The 6,353-nt window shown below is 46.6% G+C and overlaps 1 long non-coding RNA gene across 1 annotated transcript; it reads right to left on the bottom strand.

Annotated features, from left to right (window-relative positions):
• Positions 1 to 4,396: 4,396 nt before the first annotated feature.
• Positions 4,397 to 5,730, bottom strand: LOC112945034. Its single transcript, XR_003248925.1, has 2 exons — positions 5,618 to 5,730; positions 4,397 to 4,450 (listed from the first exon to the last, which is right to left on the bottom strand). It is a non-coding gene; the product is annotated as an uncharacterized LOC112945034 (long non-coding RNA).
• Positions 5,731 to 6,353: the final 623 nt, after the last annotated feature.

The following is a 6,353-nucleotide window of genomic DNA, read 5'->3' as shown; positions in this document are numbered from 1 at the left end:
CTGGAAATGGAAGGCAAAAAAGAACAGTTTCTCTTAAATGTAGCAATGTGCATTACCTTTATTTCTAGTGTGATCACAGATCTAATCAGATCATTTTTGCATCTGCCTGATCACATATTCAGCTAACAAATTATTGCCACCACTGTAATTAAGTGTATTTGCATCATTTTCTTCAAAGTACCAGAGGGGAAGAGAAAGATGCTTATTAGCAATAAGAAATCAAGAAAAAAAAATTTCAAGGTGTCAGCCTCAAGGGGCATAAAACAAACTGCAAAATTCTAATTAAAGGTCGCGGGCTTATGTGTTAGATGTGAAATATCCCCTGACAAACGAATAACCAATTTGTGAATTGGGATTCAGGGGGTTTTGCAAGTTTGTCTCAGTAACGAGACACCTCTAAATTAGTGACTTCCTCAGCACCTAAGGCATTTAGTTTATACATGTAGTAAATTTCACATCAAACTAAGATCAATTTTATGTTTTTTAGTAATTGTGAAATAAATGGATAATTTTTGCTTAACTCTTAATATTAGATATAAAGGACTAAATAAGCTTTTAAACCGAAGGCAATTGATACCTGCAAGCAGGGAAAACAGAAAGACATGTAAACTGATCCATGTTTTCATGCCAAGAAGCATTAGAAACTACTACCCAATCGGACATGTGAAATTACAGATAAAACATTTCAACAATCCACTTAATATTTTCTTCACTAAAAATATCTGAAAATCAGTTAAATTGCTGAATTGAGTACAGAGATCTTCAGCTGACATAAAAATAAAAAAAAACCTTAAAAATAAAAAGGAATGCTAAAAAAAATCAATTTTCTTCAGCAGTAAAAGCACAGCTTATTTAGCATTAAATATTCTGTCTCGTGAAGCTAATTTAAGTTAAACCAGTACAGACAGCATATATGTCAAATGGAAAAACACTCGGTCTGTTATAAGTTGAAGAAAATGTCCATCCTTTCTCCCCCTTATGGGTAAAGCAACATATGCAAAACATTATAGTCGAAGACATTTTTGAATATAATCTAATTTTCTTGGTATTTTGTTTTGCAAGCATGCTACCAAACATGCAGACTCTTCCTTACATCTGACAAGCACTTTACATACAGTATTACCAAGTGAATTTCATTTCTCCCACATTACTTGGAGCGTGTTTCTCTGAATGCTAAAGCTGCTCCCTCCTTTCTTTCAGCAAGAAGTATTCTGCACAAGAGCCCGGCTACACCGCTTACAACACACAATTAGCAATATTCCCTCTTAGAAAAAAAAAAYAATAATCTAGCTGAACTATAAAAGGATTGAATAATCTTAACACATCCGGACAGCTTCACAAGCCCTCACAGCATCCCCCTCTCCTGCCTGCATCCAGCTCGGCCCGTGCGAGGTCTCTGCCTCCCCAGCACAGATACATCACCCCATTGTGAATCCACATGGCTCGCTCCCGGCCGGGCACCGCAGCCAGCACGAAGCGCTCGCCAGCTCCGTCCTAGGACTTCTGTGGCAGGCGCTGGGAAACTGGCACCAGCGTTCTCGCTGCAGCACCACCTTCAAGGAAAGGGAGTGAGTCCTTTCATGCCTAAGATGCTGCTTTCTTGTTTCCCACAAGAGCCTGTTGTGGGCAAGCTTTAGCAAATATGCTATATGCCATAAATAAAAGAGCTAACTTTCAGAAACAACTTAGCATGTAAGTACCTACAGGATCTGAGCACCGTGTTTACTAAGCTCAGGGTGCCTCATCTGTCTAGCAACAGAGACAAAGATGCTTTTATCTTACCAGAGAGCAGTGTAAACTCATGCTCCCTCTCTATGCCTCCACTTAAAGGAAGGGGTCAGAAGACACGGGCTGAATGTCAACCCTGTCTTTGTTCAGACCCTAACTATTATTGCTAATGATAAAGGTGCAGACCCTGCGCGGCACAGGGCTGCCTTAGCTACATGTCTCGTGCAGTTTCACAAAACAAGTGCCTAATTAAGACTCATCTGCACCCCTTGTTACCATTCCTAAATGAAATCAAAGGACGCGGAGCCCTCTGTAAATGAGTCTTACATTTGGCCATTTGTCTGGAAATGCAGGCTTCAATTTTAAAATATGCACAGATAGCTAAAGATCAAGTGATCTTCAATCTATTTGTGCATATTTAAGCATAGCTGCTATCTTAGGATTTTGTTTAATGTTAGTATACCAGTAAATTTCTTGATCTGTAAAGTGTCTGAGATGCTCAGAGAGGCCCTACTCACACACTAGATATTTAATTTATACTATTCACTGGAGGGACCTTTTGAACAATTCTCTGCTTTTGGTTTCTCTCAGCTACAGCATGTGTTGAAAAAAACACTTAATTATAGAAAATCACTGAAAAGCTAAAACAGTTCTCAAACTTCTATGGCTTTTCATACTTACTAAGGATGCTACTGGTTTTTGGGGGGCTAGGGCGAAGAGGAATTAAAACACATGCTTTTTCCTTGCATAGARAGGATTTGTATTAAAAAAATAGAACCCAATGTGTTTACTAAAGTTATGCAGTTCAATCATTTTTGTATGACTCAATTATGAAAGGGTGTAATTGTTACACACTACATACTGGCCACTGAAAACAATTCTATTTCTCCTCCCACCCWCCCCCAAAATCTGTATTTCTTAAGGTGCCTCAACCCTATTTCTAATGGCTCTCTACTCTTTTTAATGTAAAACACTGATAAAATTCATCACATCAAGTAATGTACTTATTTTATGCACAAAGCAAAATGCTCAATGTATTTACCCAGAGAAAGTCTTTATGGACATATTTTCTAATACTGATGTGAAAATTAAAACCTTACGGGTAAATATTGCAAAAGCACTACCAAACTTCATTTATGAAACCATGTAAAATAGCACTGCCTCCTCTTTAGCTGCCTACAACAGGATACAGCATCCCAACTAGTGGCACGAGCAATAACCCTGCTCTAATAAGTAACACAGGAACCTGCTAAAGGCAAAATCAATAGAGGCTGATTCCCAAATTATCTGAATATTTAGTTTTTCAAACATTACACGCCAAGATCTTCCAGAGCCAGCTTATCTTTTTCTGCCTTTCTAAGCTAACTGCATAAGTACTGCTTGTAAAAACTATTTGCCCATGCAAAGTGAAATAATCACAATGCCATGCTCATTTACACACAAAATGATTTTGTGTCCCATTGTGCTCACAGTTGTTCAGCTCTCTAGGGGTGATTAAACTAGCTATGCTGCTACAGCTTGAGATGATTTCACTGAATCGTTTCTCCATGAAGTTGCTTCTTTGCTAAGCTGTTATTTTAACCATAAAAGGTAAACAGAAGGCAGTTGTAAGAGCTCCATTCAGCTCCGTGCCCAGGGCTATAACCCTGGGGCAGAGAATGCTGAAAGACTGCAGAATTTTCCAGGGTGTTGCCTTTCTTGCTCTAAAGCCTTCAGGAATACTGTTCATTTAATACACACTCTAGATGATACATTTCAGATCCTACTAAAAGAAAGACTTCAAAAGTGTAAGAACTTTTGGGCGGATGAAGCTTTCCCACCTCTGCACATAGCTCGGGGCCATGGTAACCAATACTGCTGTTGATGTTGGGAAAATACAGCAGAAATAAACTGCACCGAGCCGAGCAGACAGATAGGGACAAGGGAGGTGAAAGGTTGCAGGGAAGAAACAAGCAGCAGTCTGGAAGGGTAAGGAGAGAAAAGGGGAGAGAATGAAAAAGGAGGCAGCTCTGAAGGAGGGACAAAGTTAAATCAAGGAACAGGCACTTAAAAGACTACAGATGGGAGGCAAGACTAATTAAGGATGTAAAAGCGCTTTGTTTCTAAAGTTTATTGTTGCCAGGATAAAAATTAATTGAAACTAATGCTGTTATTCACTCGTGCAGTTTAATTCCTTCATGCACATTTAAGACATGAAATGAAAACTGCAGGTTTAAGGACCTGCCGGGAAGCAGCTCTCCCTCCCGCGGGAGCGGAAGGGGCAGCTCGGGCCCGCGTGCAGCCGGCGCGGTGGCTCCCACGGGCACCACGTCCAGCGAGCGGCGGGACCGCAGCCCCGTCTGCCAGGAGAGCAGCACCAGCATCTGTTCCCTGACTGGTTCCTTTATTGGATTCTCGTTGAAGCTTTTTTTTTTTTTTTTTTTTTTTTTTTTCCTTCCCCTTTTCCCCTCCCCAGAGCCCTTTATTTCTTTAACAGCAGCTCTATGGCAGCCCTGGGAGCAAAGTCACCCACTGCGGCCCCTTGACCTGCCCATCCCCGGCGCTGCTGGGCAGCAGCCAGGCCCCGGAGCGCGGCGGGCGCTGCCGCCACCGCGGGGCACCCACAGCCGCAGGGGCTCGGCTCCCCGCTCCCAATTACCTTTGTCTCCATACACCCGCACTGTGCGCACCGAGTCTGCCTCCTAAGCCACTTGCAGACAATAGTTTATGCCGTGATCCCAGCCTAGAGACAAAGAAGGGACTGGGTTACTCGAAACCTCTGGCCAGATGGCTCCAAAATTCAAAGTCCATAAACATTTGCACACACACACACACCTCCGCGCTGGCTCGCCAAGCACGGCACCCACTGACAGGGAAGATGGTGCCCAAAACTTTTACAGAAGAGGGGGGTTGCTCGCTGGGGAGCCAAGGCTAACAAAAACATAAAAAGAAAAAAAAAAAGAAAAAAAGAAAGGAAGCGAAAAGGCTTTCTCTTTTCTCTTCCCCCAGCCCGCCTGTCTCTGGCGGTCCCCAGTCTATTTAGTGCAAGTTTCACGTCATGCAAACGCCTTCCCCTGCTGATGGTCAGAGAAATCACCAGTGAGCGACGCACCCCGGTCACCGAACTTCTGCCTTTTCCTTTGGAACACGCCGGGTGCCCAAAGGTAAAAAATCAACCACAGGAAAAAGAAAAAAAAAAAAAAAAGGCACAACATGGCGTCCTTTACTTATTCTCACATAACAAGAAAGGAGATGTCTTAGATGAATGCAAAAAGAAAAATAAATTATAAAGAAAAAAAAGCGCCCTGCTCCCGCTGGTGCGGCGCAGCCCGCGGCGCAGGCACCGCGCAGGCACCGCGCAGCCCGCGGCGGGAACTGCCGCCCGCGCGGCCGCCGCGGCGCCCCGCGCCGCCACTTTCCCTGCGCGCCCGCCCGCGCAGCGCTGCGCGCCTCGCCCTTTGCCGCCCGCCGCCCCTTTGTGCCGCGCAGCCTCCCCGCCCGCCCGCGCGCGCGTACCCTGCGAGCGAGCGCGCAGCCGCCGCCGTCCTCAGAGCCGCGGGCGCGGAGGGAGCGCGGGCAGCGCGGGCCGCGGGGCTCCGCCGGCGCTGCCCATGCTGGCGCGGAGCAAAACACAACATAGACGCGCGCACTGTGCGCACACACACACACACACACACCGCGTGCACACGCGCGCGCGCGCGCACGGCGGCGGCTGCAAGCGGCTCCTGTAGCTTTAACAAAACCCCCCTCGGCCGCCGCTGCCTCCGCTCCGGAGCCGAGCGAGTTTCCAGAAGAGGCACTTTCCAAAAAAAAAAAAAAAAAAAAAAAAAAAGGAAGAAAAAAGGCGCGCCCGGGATGCAGCGCCGCGCCGGGCCGCGGATGGAGCGCGCCGCTTGCGCCGCTTGCTTACCTTGCGCGCAGGAGCCAGCTGCGAGCCCCGCGCTTCGGGCTCGGCGGGGCTGCCTGGTGATGGGCTCGCTTTGGGCTTTTATTACTATCTTTGCTCCTCAGATCCTGCTGTGATTATTATTATTTTTAAAGCTTCTCGCTCCCTCTCCCCTCTCTCGCTCCCTCGTTTTCTTTTTCTTGTTTTTGCTGCTTCTTTCTGTTTATTTGGTGTGTGTGCGTGTGGATGTGTGTGTGTGAGGGGGGAAAAAGCCTTTAAATGAAACTGCCGAGGCTGTTATGAGAAGAAAGGCAATAATCCCGTCTCTAAATAACAGAGGGAAGGGAGAAGAGGAGGAAAAAAAGCGAATTCTTGCTCAGGGCTTTGCAAACGCCTGCAGGGCAGAGGATTAGGCTACAATTAGCTCAGCCCTTTGCTCTCGCCCGAGCTAATTTTGCGATGAAAATTGGATATTTTTCCCTCCTTTCGGTGAAGATTTCCAGATTTATTTCACCCCCCCATACACACCAGAAGGAAAAAATAATAATAATACAACCCTTGAAAATGAAATAAGACTGGGAAGGCGCCCCAGCCCGCGCCCCCGGCGCCGCCGCCCGCAGAGCCCCCTCCGCGCGGCGCGGGCGGGGCCGCAGCCCGCGCAGCCCCGCGGAGCCCCGCGCAGCCCGGCCCGGCCCGGCCCTGCCGGGGATAACGGTTCGGTGCTGGGGAGGATCAGGCCACTGTCACGTCCTTCAACAGA

The sequence above is a fragment of the Nothoprocta perdicaria genome, unplaced genomic scaffold (genome assembly GCF_003342845.1).
Source record: "Nothoprocta perdicaria isolate Ctin4 unplaced genomic scaffold, notPer1 scaffold_18, whole genome shotgun sequence".
Classification (NCBI taxonomy): Eukaryota; Metazoa; Chordata; class Aves; order Tinamiformes; family Tinamidae; genus Nothoprocta; species Nothoprocta perdicaria.
The sequence above is the reverse complement of the archived record's forward strand: the minus strand, read 5'-3'. Positions and strand labels throughout refer to the sequence as shown.